Source organism: Sinohyriopsis cumingii, chromosome 8, assembly GCF_028554795.1.
Source record: "Sinohyriopsis cumingii isolate HCF-2022 chromosome 8, ASM2855479v2, whole genome shotgun sequence".
Classification (NCBI taxonomy): Eukaryota; Metazoa; Mollusca; class Bivalvia; order Unionida; family Unionidae; genus Sinohyriopsis; species Sinohyriopsis cumingii.
Genome location: NC_142968.1, coordinates 124,758,444 through 124,779,527, shown reverse-complemented (window position 1 = coordinate 124,779,527; position 21,084 = coordinate 124,758,444).

The window sequence follows — 21,084 nt, the reverse complement described above, 5'->3', positions numbered from 1 at the left end:
CACAAAAATTGCACTCGGGGTCGAATTTACGCAAATTGTTTTTCGTAGGAAGGTTTATTTCTGCTTTCTGAGGCTTCTACGGAGAAAGTTCTCGTAGGAGGCTTTATTTTGGCGGAACCGTCTGGTCTGTAGAACTTCCCTGCTGCTATATGAGTGACATATTTTTATTTAGGTGTGTGACTAAGATATATTTTTGTAATGGTATAGCACTTTAAAGACATATAATTTGACGATTGTGACGTAGATACATGGGTGATTTGCAAATATAAATCTGTATGTTTCTTTCTCTTATAAACTAATAATAGTTTTTATTGGAGATGATTGAGACCCTAATGAATTATACTGTATAGGCTTTTTAGACCTGGGACGATTGAGACCCAAACAGGCATGGAACATGGTAGGTCTGTTATGACCCTAACGGGAATTGAACATGATGTTACTGTGTAGATCCAAACGGTAAATGGACAGTGACTATCTAGTTCCACACGGGAAATTAACAGGGTTTGTATAGCCTCAATGGACATGGAATATCGGGACTGTCTAGGAACAAGGGGGAATGGAACAGGATAGGACAATATAGGGTCAAGCATGTATGGGTCAACATAAACATACACAAACAAGCACATGCATATAGAAATACAGAAACATAGCAATATAGTAGAAATCTTTTCTTGGAAAGGATTTGGCCCTGAAAAGTGTCGTTGGGAATTTGTTAACACCACTGAGTTAACATAGGGAATATCGCATCGATCTTCTTCTATTCCTCAAACTCTATCTGACATCAGGACCGTAGATTAATACTCGCTTCAAATAGCATTGTCTCTCCACATAGATCCTATAAAATGCCGTATATGTGATCCTCCTGATAGCCCATGATGATATCGCATACATGGGGTAGTCAAGGTTGAACAACATTCCCGATATGAGGGTAGACGACTCAAAGATAGTCCAAATCTTGTCATGAGGACAGGTGAATTCAATGAGACAATTTTCGGGTATTTTAGTTTAAGAGCGGAACGAAACGGATTGACCTCTTTCACCAATTGAAACATTCCTTATAAGATTCAGTCAAGGCGCGGAATCTCTTCCAATCCATAGAGGGTTTATGGTGAAGTCACATACCCTATATAGGTGCGCTGTGAATCGATGCGACATTGTTGGAACATGACTAAAACTAAGAAGATGATGAATTTGGATGCGCCGGCCGTGGACACAATGAGTGATGGCATAGAGGGACTAACAAAGCAACCGCGGTGATCCTTCCAGAAGAGAATGATTTTAATTGGGATTTGGTGGATTTTCTATCTTCTTCGCAAGAATTTGTTCAGGTACCAGTACCTTCATCACCTTCTCCTTGCTTTCCTCAAGTCGAGTATTTTAGACAGAGGCAGAGAGAATAATTGGATCAATTATTAAAACAGCACAAAGAAGTAGAACAAGCCTTTATCATTCAACAGCAACAGCGAGAAGAAAAGGGCAGAAGAAAGCGAGAGGAAGAAGAAGAAAATAGAAATTGCCAAGGATAGAAGAAGGACAGTGAAAGTCAAGCGGTCTCGGTGTTACTAGACATTCTTGCAGAGGTAAGGTGTCTGAAACAAATGTATCAAGCTTCTATAGCTCGACTCAAGGGAAAAACAGCTTCCCGAGCCAAACATTTCATCCCAGTCAGCACACCCACTAGTCCTGAGATACCAACAGTAGTGATTTCTATCAAATCATCAACTGTAGCAGGTAAGAAGTAGACCTTGGCCGTGGAAAAGGTATAAAGCAGTTATAGCTCATTGCCTCCAGTTCCTTAATTTGTTTAAAAAAAACACGCATCGGTCCTTTTGAAAGCGACTTACCTCTTTAGAAAAGAGTAACTACTCAAAATATCCAAACCAAGTAAAACGTAAATCTTTTTTCTCCATGATGATTGAATGAACAGTGAGTGTGAGTGAGTGCGTGTGTGTAGGTCCTTATTATAAAAAATCAAGACCAAAAGACAGTTACGTTTTCTTTCTGGTATATTCTCTTCTAGAAGTTAAAATAAAATTTCACAAGACATCATTAAAAGTCCATTTGCCCATTTTTTCACTCTCTCTCTCTCTCTCTCCATTTATGAATTTCTTCACTGGCACAGTCTTTTCCTCTTCTTCACTTTCTTCTTCTCGTCTTTTTTTCTTTCTTCTCTTTCATAACGAGAATGGGTTCTTCTTCCTTTCGCAGGGCTCTTCTTTATATTCAGAAGACCTGTCCTACTCATGTTGTTTCCTTGACCGGTTCTCCCTTTTCCAAGGGCAGTCTGAAGACCAATGTCCTTTCTCCTGACAATGATAACAGGTATCTTGACTTTAGTCTCTCTTGAAGCCTGTATTACTTTGACTTTGTGGGCATTCTGTTGCACCATGTCCTTTCTTCTGCAGATAAGCATGTATCTTGACTTTTATCTCGGAAGGCGGGGATGGTAGTCCGAAGCCTTCTCTGAAGTAAAACTTCATAGGCACCTCGCAAAGCTCTGATCAGAAGCTTCATCTGTGTTGACCCTTCCATCTTCTTGACTATTTAAGAGTGAAATTAATAATATGTGTGAAGATACTCACCCTATACATAAGTACCCTCTACGTTTAAAATCTAGTTTTTGTAATCACGATGAAACGATCGCACTATTTCCATGAGAAAGAAGCAGAAAGAAGAGGTCACGACAATACACATCGCCTCGCACAGTAGCTGCCTGAGTGGCAAGCAAACACAAACCCGCGATCCTAACGGATATGGCTGTAGTGTTGTGTGCTTTCGTCACACCGGCGATAATGCAAACCGTTTGTTCATGCTTTTTGCAGAGAGGGAGAGAGACAGACAGCGAGCGTTGCTTTTCGATCTCTGCTTTAAACTGAGCGTCAATATTGCCGATCTTTTTTAGGTGGTAGATGTTAGCGTTATCTATTGGATTCACACCATAAAAGTTTGATACATTATGATTTCATAATAGGTGGATATGTTTAAATCGACTATGTTACCTTTTACATACGTAGTCTGACGAACAACTGAAATAAAGTTCTTCCTTAGTTCATTCTGGTATAAAATACGTTTCATGGGTCAGATCCTTCAATAGAGGATATATAAAATGTTGAACATGTTGTTACCTTACCAAAACGCAATAATTCTGCGAAAGATTACATGATAGTCGCTCTCCTTTGTTGCCGCGTAAAAGAAATATCAAAAGCATTATCAGGTGCCACTCCTAAATCAAAGCCACCCGGGATCGTAAAGCGGAATATGACAGGCTCCGGTTCCGTGTTATAGTATAGACGCCTGGTAACGCAATAATATTTGCTGGTTTCATCCTTCGGAAATTCTTATGTCTGTGAAAGATTATAGATGTAGACGAGGTACTCCTCTAAATTTTTGTCTTTCTCTACGGTCCTTTTGGCGTGACCAATAAGGTATGTCGTGACCTCGTCGGGCGCAACCATTCTCTTGGTGTCCAGCGGAGGCAGCAGCGTCTTTGTAAAGCTTCATTCTCAGATTTAGTGTCAATTGCTGCGTATGGCGTTGTTAGTATGGAGGAACTTTTCTTTTCTTTTTTTTTGTTATGCTCTGGTGGTATAACCTATGTATCATGCTAACCTTGAAAGAAAATTTCGCTATGCCTTTGGCCCTTTTGGCCCTTTTGGTCTCTTTCTTATCCGCCTGCAGAATGGATTACATATTGTGGTGCAGGCTAACGAACTCGGTGGGGGGGGGGGGCGTGCCTTTGGTTTCGTAGAGGTGGGCGTCCTCCTCCATGTCACGATATATATATATATATATATATATATATATATATATATATATATGTATATATTCCGTTTCAATTTCCAACAGTAGACTATCGGTATCTCTTATAGTAATTGGGCCTTAACATCGTAACTTGCCTTTATCTGGATGCAGTAAAAGTCGTACATCAGATATTTTGATAGGTCAATAACTGGCTGGCCAGTATAGATTGGGTGATTTAGATTGGGTTCGGATTTTCTGAGTGTACAGTAACAAGGCTACCCTGGAAGATCAGACGAGACTGGAAGGCTGGGTCGGTAATCAGACATAGCCGCTTGTCATCGTAGTTCTCCGGCCGAAATAGATCGATTCGGATGCGCTCAACAGATTATCCGTGGTCTTTTACCCAACTAGAAGATGCATCTGTTAATGGCAGGTGATGTGGCAAAGGTCTGTCACCTGATCGGATCCCATATCCTTTCGGACGGGTATAAATTAAAATAGTCTCTTTAAACGTATTTGTGTTGTTAGGAGTCATGACCAGAAGGATAGTTAATAACTCTGGGGTACCTGCCAGTTCTTTCTATCGGCTTCCAATCAATAAGTGTCGCTACAGCATATTTTCCTTTTTATATAATAGGTGTTGGTTGTGCAATAAGTCGCCATAGTTTGTAGCAGAAGCCGCATACTTGTTGGCTGGCAGTTTTATATTCGTCACAGTATGCAGAACAAACCCTTTCCTTTTGCACATGCACGTTAATTGCATCAAGGTCTGCGTATATGAATATCTGATTATATAAGTGATTGAAGTTTATCAATTTTGTTCGGGATAGTGGGAGCGTAATAAATTGATAAAATGGTACTCTTTTGACCAAAGAACGAACATTTCTCTGCAAGACTTCACTACATATCCAAATGAAGTAATTTGATTCGTTTGTGGTTACTAAGAGCATTTAGTATGTTTACTAAGGGGGGAGGGGAGAGAGAGAAAGAGATAATTAAAATGCCAAACATTTGATAAACTGGATGGAAATTACAGAATGAGAGAATTAGCAAACTTACAAATAAATAAATAAGCAGAAGCAAGATACCACACCTAACATGGAGTTTGCAAGCAACCTCATTTAGTGGTGTGACTTTGTCCTGGTAGACGTACCCTGATAAAAATTTATTGTGTTTTTTTAAAATAATATTTATATGCACAATTTTCATCCCTATGCTTTAATAATTCCAGTCATATGATGTGGTATATTTTATTTTCTGAAATCAATGATTTTAGTTAAATCTAGATTGACTATCATACCAGGTTTATCACATAAACGTTCCACTACATTTATTTGTTCTTGCAGGAGTCATATAGTATTACAGTATCAAGACAGTTATAACCATCATCAGCGCAAAATGCCGCACAAATATCATCAATATCTTCTGAGGTAAATATGCCTCGAGCAGCTGTGTAATGACATCAATAATAAAAAGTGCACACATGATAGGGCTCAAAACACAGCCTTGCCTTGAACAGAATGACCATTAGAAATAAGTAGTTACACCTTTCTGCTTTCTATACAGATTTATTAATATGTTGACTATTTTACCATTCATACACTTACGTATTATTGACGACCACCATTTGACATGTTCTACGTTACTAGAAGTTTTTTCTTTACATGGATAAAAAGATGGTAAAATATGCCATTTCGTTTAGAGATATATTTTAGTTAAGCCTGAACAATAAACAAACTGTCGAATGCAGATTATTTCTTTTCCTAATCCATGCTTCTGCTTTGTCTCCACTACGTGCATATGGTATCATGGTACCAATTGTTTTTCCATATACCTCAATGCTAATGTTTTGTGAAATAAATATACTTTCTGTCCTACTTGGGCATGCATGTCACACACTGTCATATAGAACAATGCTAGATTGTCAATTTGACAATGACATAAGCAGGTACTCCATTGCATTTAAGAGAGATAACTCTACTGGAACTAGACAAGGGTAAGAGTTATCTAGTCACAACAAGCACATTTTCAGCCATGTGTACCATATTTTAAAAAAATCATAAAAAATACAAAATATGATCTAGATAGACATTAACACAAACTCACATGTTGCCAAGAGGCTCAACATGTTTTTACATGTTTTTTAAGCCAAACAGAAAGTACAACTCTTACATAATGCACCAATCACAGCTAGTGTTGTTCTTTAATTCTGAATACAATGTTCCATACACCTTAAGCTCCGCCCACCTGGACTTGCGCAATTGGTACCGTTATACCATATACGAGCATTCCATATATCAGTTAAGCTCTTGAAAAGCGTATCAATAAGCGAGACGACTCTGTAATCGTTTGGATCTATCATGTCTCAGCACCTCTATATAGGAAAGACAATTATGTTCTCCTACTCTTTAGAAAAAATGCATATTCAAAGCTTGCGTTAAATATTGCGATAATGCACGGAACATAATATATTACATAATATGTTGATTCGTCGCGAGTCTCAACCCCAACGCTTGTAATACAACCAAATATTTCACATGAACATATCATATGATCAACTGCACTGCAACCATAGTGAGTTTTGCATGTAAACTGATCATTTGTATCAGCGAAGAGTCTTCGATTCATAATTTAAACATTAAAATCTCTGCATAAATCTATTAGTGATGATCCACATTTGTTAAACACATTATAGTTATTTGCATGTCTCTGTATTGAGAAATTATCCGCATCATAATCAACATCACTTCCATGCAAGAAGTCAAGTGTATCTTCAGATATAAAATCCTTTAAACTCTTAATTCTAGCATTAACATTTCCTTGATATTTGATATTGGCCTTTGATTTGAGATAACTTCCCGCTGACGAATTCAAACATCTTATCATGAATATTACTATAAACAGGAGAATATTCAAATAAATGAGTATATCTTTATCAGTATGCAAATATGATGACTGAAATAGTAAAACTATATGCTCAAAAAAGTATCGAATACTCTTTTCACAATGTCCAACAGATTTACGCAGAAAACAGTTACCCTCTCGAATTCCTACATTTAACCACTTTGTTTTTTTACTTAACTATCTGAACGTGTATTACTTAGAACTCAGTTCGATAGTGCAGACCATAGCAAATGTGCTATCAGTTCATAATCGGCAGCTTCGGGAACAAAATAAGAAATTGTCTGATAAGATTGTAAACCTTGAGAATAAATAAAACAATTTAGTATCACAGACACGGAGAAATACAATTTATTGTTTTATGGAATTGAGGATAACCAGCACAAAAAGTGGGATGCTTCTGAATGAAACGTTCGTTTTTTACTTAAAGACTTTCCATATAGCTGATACATTCGATTTGAGAGAGAGAGAGAGAGAGAGAGAGAGAGAGAGAGAGAGAGAGAGAGGGGTGGGTGGGTGGGGCCGGCCAGCTAAACTGGTTTTACCAAACCAATCATCAGCAAGTACAAAGACAACGACTGTGTGCTAATTAAATAACGAGGAAGTTGATATGCTATCATGTAAAATATAGAAAGTTCGCACGGCGCAACCACCGGGGAGTCACAACATTTTAGAGAAAAAATTGATGCAATTATTGTGTCTCGTCCGGTGTGGTCTAAGTGGTTAGAGCGTCCACTTCGAATGCGGGAGGTTGCAGGTTCGCATCCCGGCAGAGTCATTCCATAAACATAATAATGGTACTAGATGTGGCATATCAATATTTGTTTTTGCTTTTTTAGTATTCTTATGTTCAAACTTTCTGTACAAGTCGCTGTTCACGATTTCTTTGGTGTTTTTTTTTCTTTTTCTTCTTTTTTTTTCATCATGAAACGTTCATTTATCTCATTTATCACTCCCGTCCTAGGACGAGAAATGGGTTGTTTTATAGGAGAAGTCATCCTCTGATAGAAATACCCAGCGTGAATTGGTTTGGATCAAAAGGAGTTTTTAAACGTTTAGTCTCCTTATAATGTCGCTTCTGTGGGGTCTATAGCATGACCTGGACTGACTGTTTAACATATATATTTTTCTTCTAAAAATTCTAATCTATTCCCATGAACAAGAGATGTTTACGCAGGTGTGAAACCATATTCTATAAAAATATCCATATAGATGTTGTTAAAAGATGAAAGCTTGTAATCACTTTATCTAATCTTCTAGCTATGGACTTTGCTATTCAGATTCTTTTAATCTTCGGTCTGACCATTGATTTCAAATTGGATGGGGGCCGTCAAAGCGGCAAGAGGATGAAATTCTACCCATTGGAAATATTGCATCGTCATCATGGCGAGTGGCATGGCCAACAGTTCAAGTTCTGGCTGGGAACATTTCCAAGACTCTCAGTGCATCGCTTTTCTCTCTCCGTTTAATAACGAAAACGTCTAATTATCAGGAAGTTCTTCCTTTCTTAATCTTTCTCGTAACGTGTTTGTGAACTCCTTTCGAGGGTTAATCAGCAGCCATGGCAAAATTCACTTTGAAAGGAATGACTCGATGCAACGGTGCGGCTGTATTTCCCACCACACTGGAGTACACATCGCTCAAACTCAAACCTTCGTTCAATTCTACAGGGTAACACAAATACTTGTAAAATCTATCGTTGTTGTTGATCTATTTGGAATTCGAGACTATACTGAGGTAGCCACTCAAAATATCATGCAACGGAGCAAAATTATAATAGACAACGTCTTGGCATCCGAAAATGCCATGAGCAGTCGAGGAGCTATTTTATGGTTCTGGATCAGGACAAGTTTCGTTTTGTCCAGGGCTTTGACAAATTGAGTGAAGAAAATACTAGCAATCGTTTCCACCAGATGTTGAGCGCTAAAATAATAGCCTGTAGTAATTTTCATGTCAAAGATGCTCAAGTGAGAATTGGTTGGTGATGACTTTTTGGATTTGTAAAATCAAGGATCATTTTTATTCAAGTGCGGTAGCACTGGTTCGTTCATGAAAAACGTTATTTGATTTCCACTAACATTTTGGACTTTGCGTGGGTTGAACGATTTCCACCAAAGCGACTTCCCAATTGTTGGAAAATACATCCATGGAACTGTCACTGGTTAAAATTAATTGAAGCTGATTATTCTTAACTCGAGAGTTCTGCTTTCCGACTAGTAGCTCGAAGTTAAATATATTTCTAAGTAAGGGTTGTTACTGTTTGCGGGGGGGGGGGGGGGGGGTGACTGGCGTTGGCCGCAAGGCTCCCGTTGAAGTAACTGGAATATTTCAGTGAAGGATTGGGTTGAGGGTGGTAGCCAATGCAACTGCTGAGTTAAATAGTATACAACTGTTTGCCTCCTTGATGCAAATTCAAATTGGCGATGACACAATACACCACCAAGATTTGAAAGAAAAATAGGATTTCCGTTTTAGGCGCACGTTCTCCACACCACAGCCACATGGGTTAATTTTGTAGATCTTGAAGAGAAGAACTCTAGAAAGGTGTGGTTGCTGATGCTGATGCTGTGTTAAACGGCATGTTGGTCACTTATTTTTATAGTCGATAATAAGCGAAGCGTCGATCAAAGAAACCAAGCTTGGATGATATCCTTTCCAAAGCACTTTCATTTCCTTGACTTGGCGTTTGCCAAATTTATGGGTTCTTTGATCGAAAATGATTTCGATGTCGTACACATCGTCTTCTTTTTTGGGTAATTGTTGTACCTCGGACAAGTAAAATGTTCCTTTTAACAATTCGCCGTCCCTATCTCCCAAAGAATTTGGTGGTCAAATTTGGTAAATAACCTTTGTCGACAGTGCGTTCGGTGTTTCGATTGTGCAACCAATTTTTCGCCGACAACACTCCAAGTTTGATAGAGGCAGCAGTAGGGGACGTATAAAACAGGTGATCAAACACGGCCACTTCGTTGTCAGCAGTCACTGCTCCGATGGTAAGTTTGATTGTAAGCTTCGACCAGGCGCGGTAAGACGTCGATGTACTTAAGGGTGGGTTGATGCGTAAACTATTTCCACGCGCATTCTTTTAACGTACTTTGAAAACATTTAACGATGCCGGCTTTGGTATTGGGATGATCGGGGATGAAAATATGGATGTCTTTATCCTTCAAATCTTTTTGTAAAACTTTGTCCAGAAATTCCTGTGCCGTCGGAGAGGGTGACAACCGTTTTGTTTCAACACCAGTTTTAAGGATCACACTAACTCGGAGCTCTTTTTTAAGTCTAAGTCCCGAGAAAGGCAAATTTGGGTAAGACGCCCATGACACATGTATCCGCAATTGTGGGTTGCCAAATGAGAGACATGGGCTAAATCGGCTGTCAGTAATGATCGACATACTCCACTTCGGTGCGACGTCTGGCAAATGTTTGGATGAATAGGTTTGTGTAACGAGTACACGGCTTCTTCTTGTAACCATCGTTGCACCTGAGATAAACGTACATTTTTCAGGGATTTTGGCAGCATGACACCATTTTTGAACTCCTTCCTAACCTGCAGGACGGGCTTGATTGTAGTAAATGCAGGCGAAAAGGTTCTCCGTCAGGACTCTCCTCAAAATGTCACACACTATTAACTCATTCTACTCCTGTTTTCGTGGGGTTGTTTGTAAACTGCTTCGTGTGTCCGATGTGTCACATGAGTAGAAGTTGAGGGAGTTGTGATGGTGGTGGTGGCAAAGAGATCACTTTTGTCTTGCTCTCTTTTTTCGCTTCTGACCTCCTTTCTTTCTTTTTTCCTTCTGTTAAAGTTGGAGTCGACATCATCTGTTCAACCCAAGTTATGAGTTCTTCTCTTTGAAGAGTGATGGAAGGGGTCACCAAGGACGCTGCAATCTTTCTAGGGATGGGAGCCTATGGCATTTGAAAGACTCCTCTTGCGTCTTTTCCTCTGGCATCCGTGTGGCTGCGTACGTCTTGGCCAATGTGGGTGGTGAGGGTGAAGGCTATTGGCTTTTCATCATGGCCTTGGATATTTTCAGAGTCGGTTTAGAAGTTATGTCTTAAACATTCTGGTGAAAGAGGTGAAAGCATTGCAAAACTTGACCGTACCATTTCAATTTTTCCGTTCCTGAAAATTTTTCCATCAAACGATTCCAGTTCGAGCTGTAACTGTGACATCCTGGTTAAATGAGAAATGGCAGGTAAATGAGGGGTCCGCTTTTCTTGCTAAATATGGAATTATATCCATCGTTTTAGGGTACCAAAGTTAGATTTCGTCCTTCCATGAGATTCCAAAGTACGAGTTCTTTACGCAAATGCGATCCTTTTTATCATCTTCTTCTTCCTTCTTGTCTCGGACTGGCCGGTTAAACACATCCTAAAATTCTTCCAAGCATCGCTCTAGTCAGTATTTTGATCAAGGGTCTTATCACCATGACCAAACATCCAACGCGTTGCACATAACATTTTTTCGCATGACGATGAACGTTTTGATGCTTTGCTAAGTGTTTATTCTTGTGTTTGGACAAAGGTATTGTTCCTTTGAAGACATTCAAACAACAGTCAAACACGGTATCGATGATGTCTTTCCGGCTGTTTGAATGGGTTGCTTTCGCATGGGTGGAGTGGATTTCGAGAGGACCGTAAACACGTCCCAATGTTTGGCTAAACCAGGAGGTAGTTCTTTTTTTTTTTTTTCTTTTTTTTTTTGGTATCAGAGCAGCAATGGTTGAGAAAACGAAGTAAAGCGATTCATCTGGCACGGGTCTTTCTTAATTGGAATACGTCTCAACTGATTGTCGGTACGTTGCATCATTTTCATGACGGCAGCACTCAACTTAGAGGGGTCGCAACGGATTAAATCGGATCAGTTCTTGCTTGGATAAATCCAGTAAACTCTGTTACACTACCGATCTCTCTTGAAATTCGGTTTGGAGGAAGGGTACAAATTTTAGGTTCTGCCGCTGCGGATGCGGCTTAAGAGGAAGATGTGGAGGTAGCTATTGCCTCAGAAGTTCCTTTAGACACGGATTTCAATTTTTCATCAAACTCAGAAAGATGCGTGTCAAACCGGGTTTGGCTGCCATTACCAATAACGAAAACTGTGGAAGAAGCTGCTGTGTCGTGGTTAGGAGAAGTAACTTTGTGTCCTGGCAGCACTGCCGCTCTTTCGGTTAGAAGCAGTTTTACTGGGAAGCTTCTTTTTCTGGCCGTGTGGTCTAAAGCCCTCTCCGTTACGGATCACTATCGTCTCACCTCTGTCTGCGTGGGTTCGAGTCTCGGATTCGGCCAATGTGGGTATGTGAGAAAGCTTGCCAGTAGCTCCTCGAGGGCCGGTGGTTCTTTCCGGGGATTTCCCGGGTTCTTCCTCCACCACTATTACTGGCCGCCATGTATAACCTATCGTGTGCTAAAAAATGCCGTTAAACCCTACAACAGCAACAATTTCTGAGGACTTTTCTTCTTCTGGGGTTACGACCTGGTCCTGGCACCATTGCTTTTCTTTTTTGAACGTCATGGTGAGAAACCTTTTATAATGGGAGTAGCTGCTGCTGAGGCATTGGGGTCCTATTTTAAGAGGGAACGAATGATGACACCTAGGAGAAAGCTACCTCCAGGTTTCAAAATGATTTGCTTTTTGTTTAGAGTGTCGACTCTGGCATCTGTCAGTTGCTGCAAGGCTACTTTATGTTTGTCAAAAAAGAGTTTGGTTTGATGAGGCATGAGAATGATGAATTGAAGTAATTGACATGTTGTCACCATAAGTCATCGTAAGGCTTTTACGAGACTGGTTCTAAGACACGATCATGCACCTATGGGTTTTTGTCGCGAATGATGTTGTACAGCGCACGAGTCAATTTATATACAAGATGAGATTAAAGGACTGTCATGTTGACGATTTGAGAGACAGATCAGATGTTTCAGAGGATTTTTTGTTTGTTCTAAGCCGACTTAAACGTGTAAACGACAGGCCCTCTGTCTTGGCACCAATCGTGAAACATATGGGTACGAAATCGCAAATAATTGGGTGTGATGGGTTTTAAATCGACAAGCAAACAGGCGTGAGGTGTTTAGATAGCATCGTCGTACGCATAAGGCAGCCAAGGAATTCCTAACTGTATGGCTAACACTTACACTTGATAGTTATCTCTGGGACTGTTAAACAAAACCACGTGATGACTATTGGGGCTAATGGTGATGTGGGCTTTACTTTGTTGAAAGAAAATTTGGGTAATGTAAATGACACTGACATTACGATGATGCCCTCTGCGTAAACACCAAAGTTAATTTATTGTTCGAATTCTCCTAACATGCCAACGAAGACGACCTGACGTGTTTGATTCGTGTCAGACAAGAATCTGTCGTCTACACCCTTAATACCTTCCACAAAGTGCTTGCCATTATCTGCATTTCCGTACGGTAAAGTGAAGTGATTGCGAAGACGTATTTGCTTCCGGTACACGATTTGATACGGGTCGACTGACGAGATGGTGGGTGGGAAGACGTATATTTTTTGCGCTTCGTAGTCTCTATAAAGTATTGATCCTCTCCAGACTGCGAAATTTATTTCATCACGCCAAAGTCCACCACTCGGCTCGATCGATGATTGAGTGTTAATCCTTTCACTTTGCACTCTGTGTGCAGTTCTCCTCGTTTGTTTCTGTATTCTCAGGACCGCAGCTAGAAAAACTCAGAATCTTGTTTTCGAGATGATTGTCCGTCCAGGCTCCTACACGGTCTCGTCAATTGTTATGTGATGGTGATAAGGGCGATGAATGCAGATGCAATTGTCGGTGTCCAAGTACAGGTCACAATCTTCTAATTGGTGTAAGGATCCATATAAATTTAGTGAGGCATGGGCCATCACGTAGACCGCAATGATGACATTTCAAACTGCATCGGGTTGTACTAACTCTAGTTCTTCCTTGTAACTGACTAGGATCAGATGTTGGCGAACACGTGTTTCATATATTTTATTTTGTCGTAAATCATCTCAATGTAGTGATAGGGTTGTGTGCAGTACTCCGTTTTGGGTAAACACGTATAGTGCCATTTGTCTCCTGCTTGTCAAACTTTGCTGTGAGTCATACGAAAGCATAATTCACAGGCGAACTTCTCGGCAAAACGTACCCTTCTGGTCGGGGATTTGATGATGAAATTTGCTATATCTGTAAAATATATGGATATTTATCTCCAACATGTCCGTACGTCCAAAAAAGAGAGACAAAATTCAAGATACCTGTTATCATTGTCAGGAGAAAGGACAACGGGCTTTAAAGCGGCCTACGAAAAGAGAGAGGAAAAGGAAACACGAGGAGAAAGAGGAGAGGGGTTCAGAAGAAGAAGAAAGCGATGAAGAGGAAGTGCTTGTGGCAGAGAAGAGATGGAAATGGAAAATATGGACAATTTGAGCCGTTGTGTTAGCCTGATATGATGAAACTTTCATTTCAACTTGTTAAAGAGAATATACTAGAAAGAAAACGTAAGTGTATCTTGGTCATGAGCTGTTATAAGAATGAAGGTGTGGATTTTTTATTCAAACAGTATGAATATATACTCTTCCACTTCTCTCAGTCCCTCTAGGTCATGTTTAAGTTAGAATTTAAATGGGAGATATGTTTTTATTCACGCACGCGCTTTAGGCATGCAAGTGGATGCACATTTGTAAGTCTGTTCATCCATCATTGTTGTGTCTTGATTGTTATAAACATTTTAGATAAATTCTTACATTAACACATACTGGAACCATGGAATAATGGGTAGGAAAGTTTTAGTTGTGTGTGTGTGTTCTTGTGTTGACAATTCAAACATAACACTTCTTACTATCACCATATCTATTTGACCGTATACATCTTTCTACCCATAAATAATTTTGTTCCTATCAACCCCGTTGTCCCGAAAAAAACTTCTGTCCCTATCAACCCTTTTGTGTCTTTACACATTTCATAACTTTTTTCATTCATGCCTAGAGTAGCGCGTATTGCGGTAAACTCGAACACTTATTAAGTTCCCCACTCGATTGAGGTCATCCACTTGAAACACTGTTGCCATTTGTTCATAGCGTTTCCAGTGTATTGACCAAAGAGGCTACAGTACCTATGTTGATTTCACGTTAGATGCAAAGAATGTTGTGGCTATATTTTTCAGCCATTTTCCTTATATGAAACCTTATGAATCCCAATGGACACCAGTAGCTACAATCAGGTGTTGGATAAACAGGCAATGGATGCCTACATCGATTGTGATTTTGCTTCATTTGTTGACGAATATTCGCTTCATAGTGGTGTTAATAGACCCTCGTATACAATGAAATATAATAATGTTATAAATATAAATCTGGGACGATCCTGATAGGCCACCAATAACTTGAAACAAACGTGGAATCACCGCAAGTACATGTAAAAACTAGCAATCGTTGGCTGTACCATCAAATGCGAAATAACAAGTGGAATGTGAAATTCACTACTGGGTCCTCCCCAGTTACCTTTCTAACCAATATGTAACACAAACATTACGTCAGGTCCAACAAAATTAATCTCGGCTGTTATTTAGAAAGGATGCACTTGTTCAGGAAAAGATTTTCGTGCGACAATGAGTCCGATCGTCTGAGACATTATTCAGTGGTTTAATAGGTATAGTTTTAAATGTAAAGCGCGCTTGACACCAAGAATGCACAATCGCTGGGAATTTAAATATTGCACAGGGAAAATAATTTGTTATGGCTGCCAAACAGTTGTACCAGCAGAAAAAGGGTAATTTGTTGGAAGCCTTTGTAGGTGAAGCACCTGATCAAGGTCGGCATGTCTTACAATTGTAGCACGCGACCCCATTCATCATAAAATGCAACAGCTCGTGTTTGGTCGTAGATATTATTTGAGGCTTGTCGCGGCAACAACTGATAAGTCTTGGATTTGCAGGAAAGACGGCAGCTACCACCTTATTAGGTGTGCCTATCGGATCTATTGTCGGAGCTATAGCGAACATAACCGATGTCTCTTGTGGTGCTAGCAAATTACTTTTATCACAATTTCGTTCGCGAATACATTTTTATTCAGAACTAATGGCAGCAACACAAGTATTCTAAATACAATTAGTGAACTGTATTCGAAGGCTATCGAAGATACAATAATTAGCAGTTTTACCAGAAATAAAGTCAGGGACAACTCCGAGCAAAAATAAGCAGCCGTAGGATAGTTGATTTACAGACAAAGAAAGTTGATTAAAACAAAGATATCATAACGTTCACTAGAGTAGTATCAAAATGGGATTTTTTTCGGCTGCTAATAAAGGTCACCTGGTTCTAAGCCCAGTAGCTGTCTTCCTTGTGCGGTCCGATATTGGGTCACTTCTAGGGCTTATAATCCGTTGGTTGCACATATTCAAGTGCCTTTTGTCCCGTGTAGATAACCGGCATTGGGTATAGAAAGCCTGACCTATAAAAATGAAAGTAGAAAGACATGTTTGCACCAATGGTCCACAAATCCATTACAATGCTGAAATTTAAATATTATCTGTCTTCTATTGATTTTACACAGATATTTAACGTACATATTGTTTCGTTGTTCTCCTGTTACAACACGTGTTTCTTGATATTAACGTATACACGAACACAACATTAATATTTCTGCTCTCTGATTTTTACTCTTTCTTGAACCTGACAAACAGTAGCAGCGTTGAAATGTCTGAGGAAATAATATAATCAAACTTTTATGAATAAGTAGGAATGATTTAAATAATGCCTATATTAAGTATTATTTAATCATATGATAATGGTGTGGGGAAATTACGGATGAAAATGACAGAGGTCATTATTTTAAAATCGTTTTGGGAGGATATTTTCTCTCCAGTGAGACCAGTACTTACATAGCACTCATGAATTTACTAAATAAATTCCACGCCCTTCCCTGTATGTCACTACGCAGCCATAATTATTATATTTATTATGAAAAGAGAATTTTTATAACTTTTAAGAAATGAAAATTCTTTCGTCTGCATCAATATTCTGGTCATAACATGTATTTTTCTTTCTCCCATGTTTAGAGAGAGTGAGTGAGTTCATGCTCCCTTAAAAGGAGGTGTCACTCCGAACGGTGTAGATCTTCATCTTTGGGGAAGGCTCAACAAGAGGTACTGAATCGATGATGTCTCTGGACATACGAATGATGGTAAAAGTAAATTCAAACCGACCCAAGGATGTTAGAGAAAGAGAGAGAGAGAGAGAATTAAAGTCAAACCGACCAGAGCGCAAGAGAGGGAGAGATTGGGAGAGAAAGAGCGATAGAGAATTTCAAAGTCAAAACCGACCACAGAGAGAGAGAGAGAGAGAGAGAGAGAGAGAGAGAGAGAGAGGGAGAGAGAGAACGTTTATGGCCGGTGGTATTGTTGCTAAAACAGAATAATGACTTAGATCAACTGAAAATATATCAAAATATTTTAATTATCTCTTGTTGGTTCGTCATTTCGCTTAGTTTCTATTCCGCATATAAGTTCCATGCGACGGTACGTGAATGGTATAGCATTCGTGTGAATGGCGTACCTAACCAAATGTTAGTAGTTTTACTACTTTTATCATTAAAACCATCTTTTTTGTTTAAATCATAAGTGTGTATTATATTGATTTAATCAATGTGAAGAAAAAAAAGAAAAAAGAAAACAATCAACTAATCAATATGCAAAGGTGACTGTGAATAGCCACAAAAGGCATAGAACTAAATTTTGCAGCGGAAACACTTCGGGATGTAAGGAGTTCATTCACTCGGTCAATACACAGCTGCCTGTAGTAAATCTTAACTCCGTTCAAAGGGAAAATATATGTATTTTTATGTGATATAAATAAAATATTTGCAAAGCATGTACGCTTTATCAATGATATACCACTTGTTGTATCAATTTTCATTAAAAGGAAACTCTGCAAGCCTCATTTTCTTTTAATGCCAATTGATACATCTTCAGGTATATCATTGATGCAGCGTACATACTATATATATATATATATATATATATATATATATATATATATATATATATATATATATATATACAGAGAGAGGGAGGGAGGGATCTACTATGGATAAAGTATACCGGTAGGCTTGAGTTGCAAATATGTACATGCTTATACATCTGAAAATTTTATGTGTATTAAGTTAATTAATATCATTCTTAGGATAATTGTATTGTGAAAAATTATCCACGTCAATCTTATCAATATGAATATATCGAAATATGTTGTTTGTATCAATACCTTAACCGATTTTTAAACATGCTGGGGGTTAACATAATCCACAATATGGGAATATCTGCCTATTTGCGCTGAACTCCACAACAAATATACTACAAATCTATTATTATAATATTATATCATAGGAATAAAGAAACGATGACTGCTGTCTGAATCTACGAACATGTTAGTGTGAATGATTTTAATGATTTTTATGACGTTGTTTTAAACTTTCTTTACAAAAATATCCAACATAAGTAAGTGCACCAGAAGAATAGGATAGACCCAGTGGGCACTGCTGAATATTTAAAGTGACAACTAATGGAGAATAATTCGTTGACCGTCCACGTGACCTGGGATAATATGTTTGTGTGCTGAAAAGGATAGTTGACTTTTCTAAAAGTTAGGTTTATGTCAAAGGATTGCATATAAAGGGATTCCGGTTTTGTGTAACCGTATATATGTTTTGTCTCTGCATTTTAAGTGTGATGCCTGTCTTCTATGACTCTATACATTAACAATTCTGCTGTGAGTTTGATTGATGAGTTTGATCTGTCAAATTCATCTCGATCCAAGATGTTAAAAATGTTGGCATTAACGCTAGGATATGCATATTTTCATTAATCCTAACTTAAATAACTCGCTACATTGTATCTCCATATTACGTGATATTAGTCGGTTCATATTTAATCAAAGACAGGGATACGGGACGCAAAACATTTTAACTCTGTCTTAGAAATTATACAGAATAATGCTAGCTCGACATCTGTCTAATTGTAAAACAAAATGCAGAAAAGCGAGCATTGCAATGGACCAATTTCAAGATGCCTGAAAATAACACTTACGCAATTTCAAAACGAGGCGTTCACTGCTGAGAGATTTACAAGCAATCAAACTGTCAATACTTGAGAAGTATATCGATTTTAGCCTAGACGATTTACAGTGTTTAAGCGTCAAACAATTAAAAGAAATATTAATTCTGAACAACGATAGTGTCAGCAGACAAACGGCCATGCTAGTATCGAGTACCTACGCCCTAATTTGCAGGAAAAATGACGTTTCGAAGTTAAAATAATAGGTGTAAGTGTCATGTTGGCATCCGACATTTCACAACCTGTTATTGCTCTCCGAAAACTCTAAAAGTACTGGAACTTTTAAATAAAGATTATCAGAAATGAATTTCCATCAGATTGATGAATCTTTACAACTATTTAGCAGAGAAACCAAAAGTAGTTATGAAAAGAAACAAAAATGTTGAAAAAAGAAATTTCATTTGCATTTTTCGCTGAAAGGCATGCCATTGAGATAAATGTTTCAAGAAACAGAGACCTTATTGGTAAAACTGATTGCATCCAATGTGGCGTGACGGGTTGTTATGCCGCCATTGTGGTACGTGTTATGGTTGGGGTTGGGTGTTCCCAATATTTTATTTAAATAAATGCACTAGTTTGCTACGAAGTAACCTAATAGCGAATTACAAAATGTATTCTGACCACATGCTAACAATCTACATAATTCTCTACATAATACTCAAATATGCCTATAAGAGAACACTACAAAGCTAATTCTAGGTACTAAAATATCCAGTAATTAAGTATACATACTACACATAATCACAATTACAATGCCGTAATAGTCTGCAAAAATCGAGCAAATAACTTACTGACCCTTACGAAGCTTTGTCTTTCCCTAGAATCTCCTCTTTACGTTTTACCGCCAAATTACGAGTGACTTCCTCCAAGTAACCCTATATTGCTCAGATATCTTTCATGGCAAGACTAAATTTTCGCTTGTTAGTTAGAAGTTATAATTCGGATCGAAATTGTTATCACAATTCCGACTGGATATAGCTTTGACCCGATCCAATCAAACTTAGCGGACAATGTTCCTTCTCGTTGTCTGTCAACGTGGGGACGGATTTAGCATACGCCCCGTTTCGCCCTCGCGGTTCCTCTGATCTTTCTACTAAGCTGTAACTTATAGGTGGAAAGTTGCGCGATCCAACGCCTGTGCCGATTCAAGATGCCGGATCTTCTCTCTCGCCACGGTAACCTTGCCTAAGAGATTAACTCTAGCCAGTAGCATTGTTTAGACATCAAACCATGGCTTGTAATAATACCTTAGTTTATGGACGACGTATTAACCGGGGCTGAGCAAACGTGACAACCCCCATTCTTGAGAATAAAATCTGGATTTTATTCCCCCAAAATTGCTCCAAATGCTAATGTGCGTTTATAAACGCAATAAAAGAAACAAAATGATAACGACGCTACACGCTAAGTACGGGCACGAATATACATACAACTTTAGGTTATCTACATAGTGGTCTATGACAATTCAGCGCTCCTGTGCAGGAAATCGGCGTCTACATTCTCAGTTCCTTTCATGTATCTGATCTGCATCTGGTCCTGCTTTAAGAACAGCGATCATAGCATCAAGCGTCCATTCGACAATTTCGCCTACGCGAGATAGTCGAGGGGTTGGTGGTTGGTCTCCAGTATGAGCTTCCGCCCGTATAAGTACCGCTCGAACCCTGATATCCCGAACACGATTCCGAGGAATTTCCTCTCGGATACAGAGTAGTTCTTCTCGACAGCAGACCGTTTACGACTGCCGTACGCGACAGAAAAAAGCGTCCCTCATGCTCTTGCAGTAGTACTGCTCCCACACCCGTGTCACATTCGTCAGTGCGGAACAGGAAGTCTTTGGACAGATCCGGTAGACGGACAAGAGCGTAGGATGTCAGCCTATCTTTCAGCGTTAGGAAAGCGTGCTCACACGCATCTGTCCAAACAACCTTACTTCGGGCCCGTTTCCTGGTCAGGTCAGATAAGTGCCTTGCAATCGCACTGAAATTGGTCAGATACCTCTGGTAATTCCCGGCCAATCACAGGAATAACCTCACCTCGGTTTTCGTGGTAGGGTGTGCGGTGTTTCTTAGCTGCACCAGCTTCGACTTCTCTGGGGACAACGTGCTTTGACTGAGGGTGTGTCCCAAATAGTCCAACGTCCGGACTCCAAAGTGACATTAGGAAGGACGAGCCCTCAATCCCGCCTGACATAGCTGCTCCAAAACGTGAGCTAGCAGAGTGAGGTGCTCACCCCAAGTCTCTCTGGCTAGCAAGATATCATCCATGTAGTTGTAAACACCCCTATCGCGCAAGGGCTCCGACAACTGCCGCATCATTCTAGTGCAGACGATGGGTGTATTCTAGACTCCGAACGGC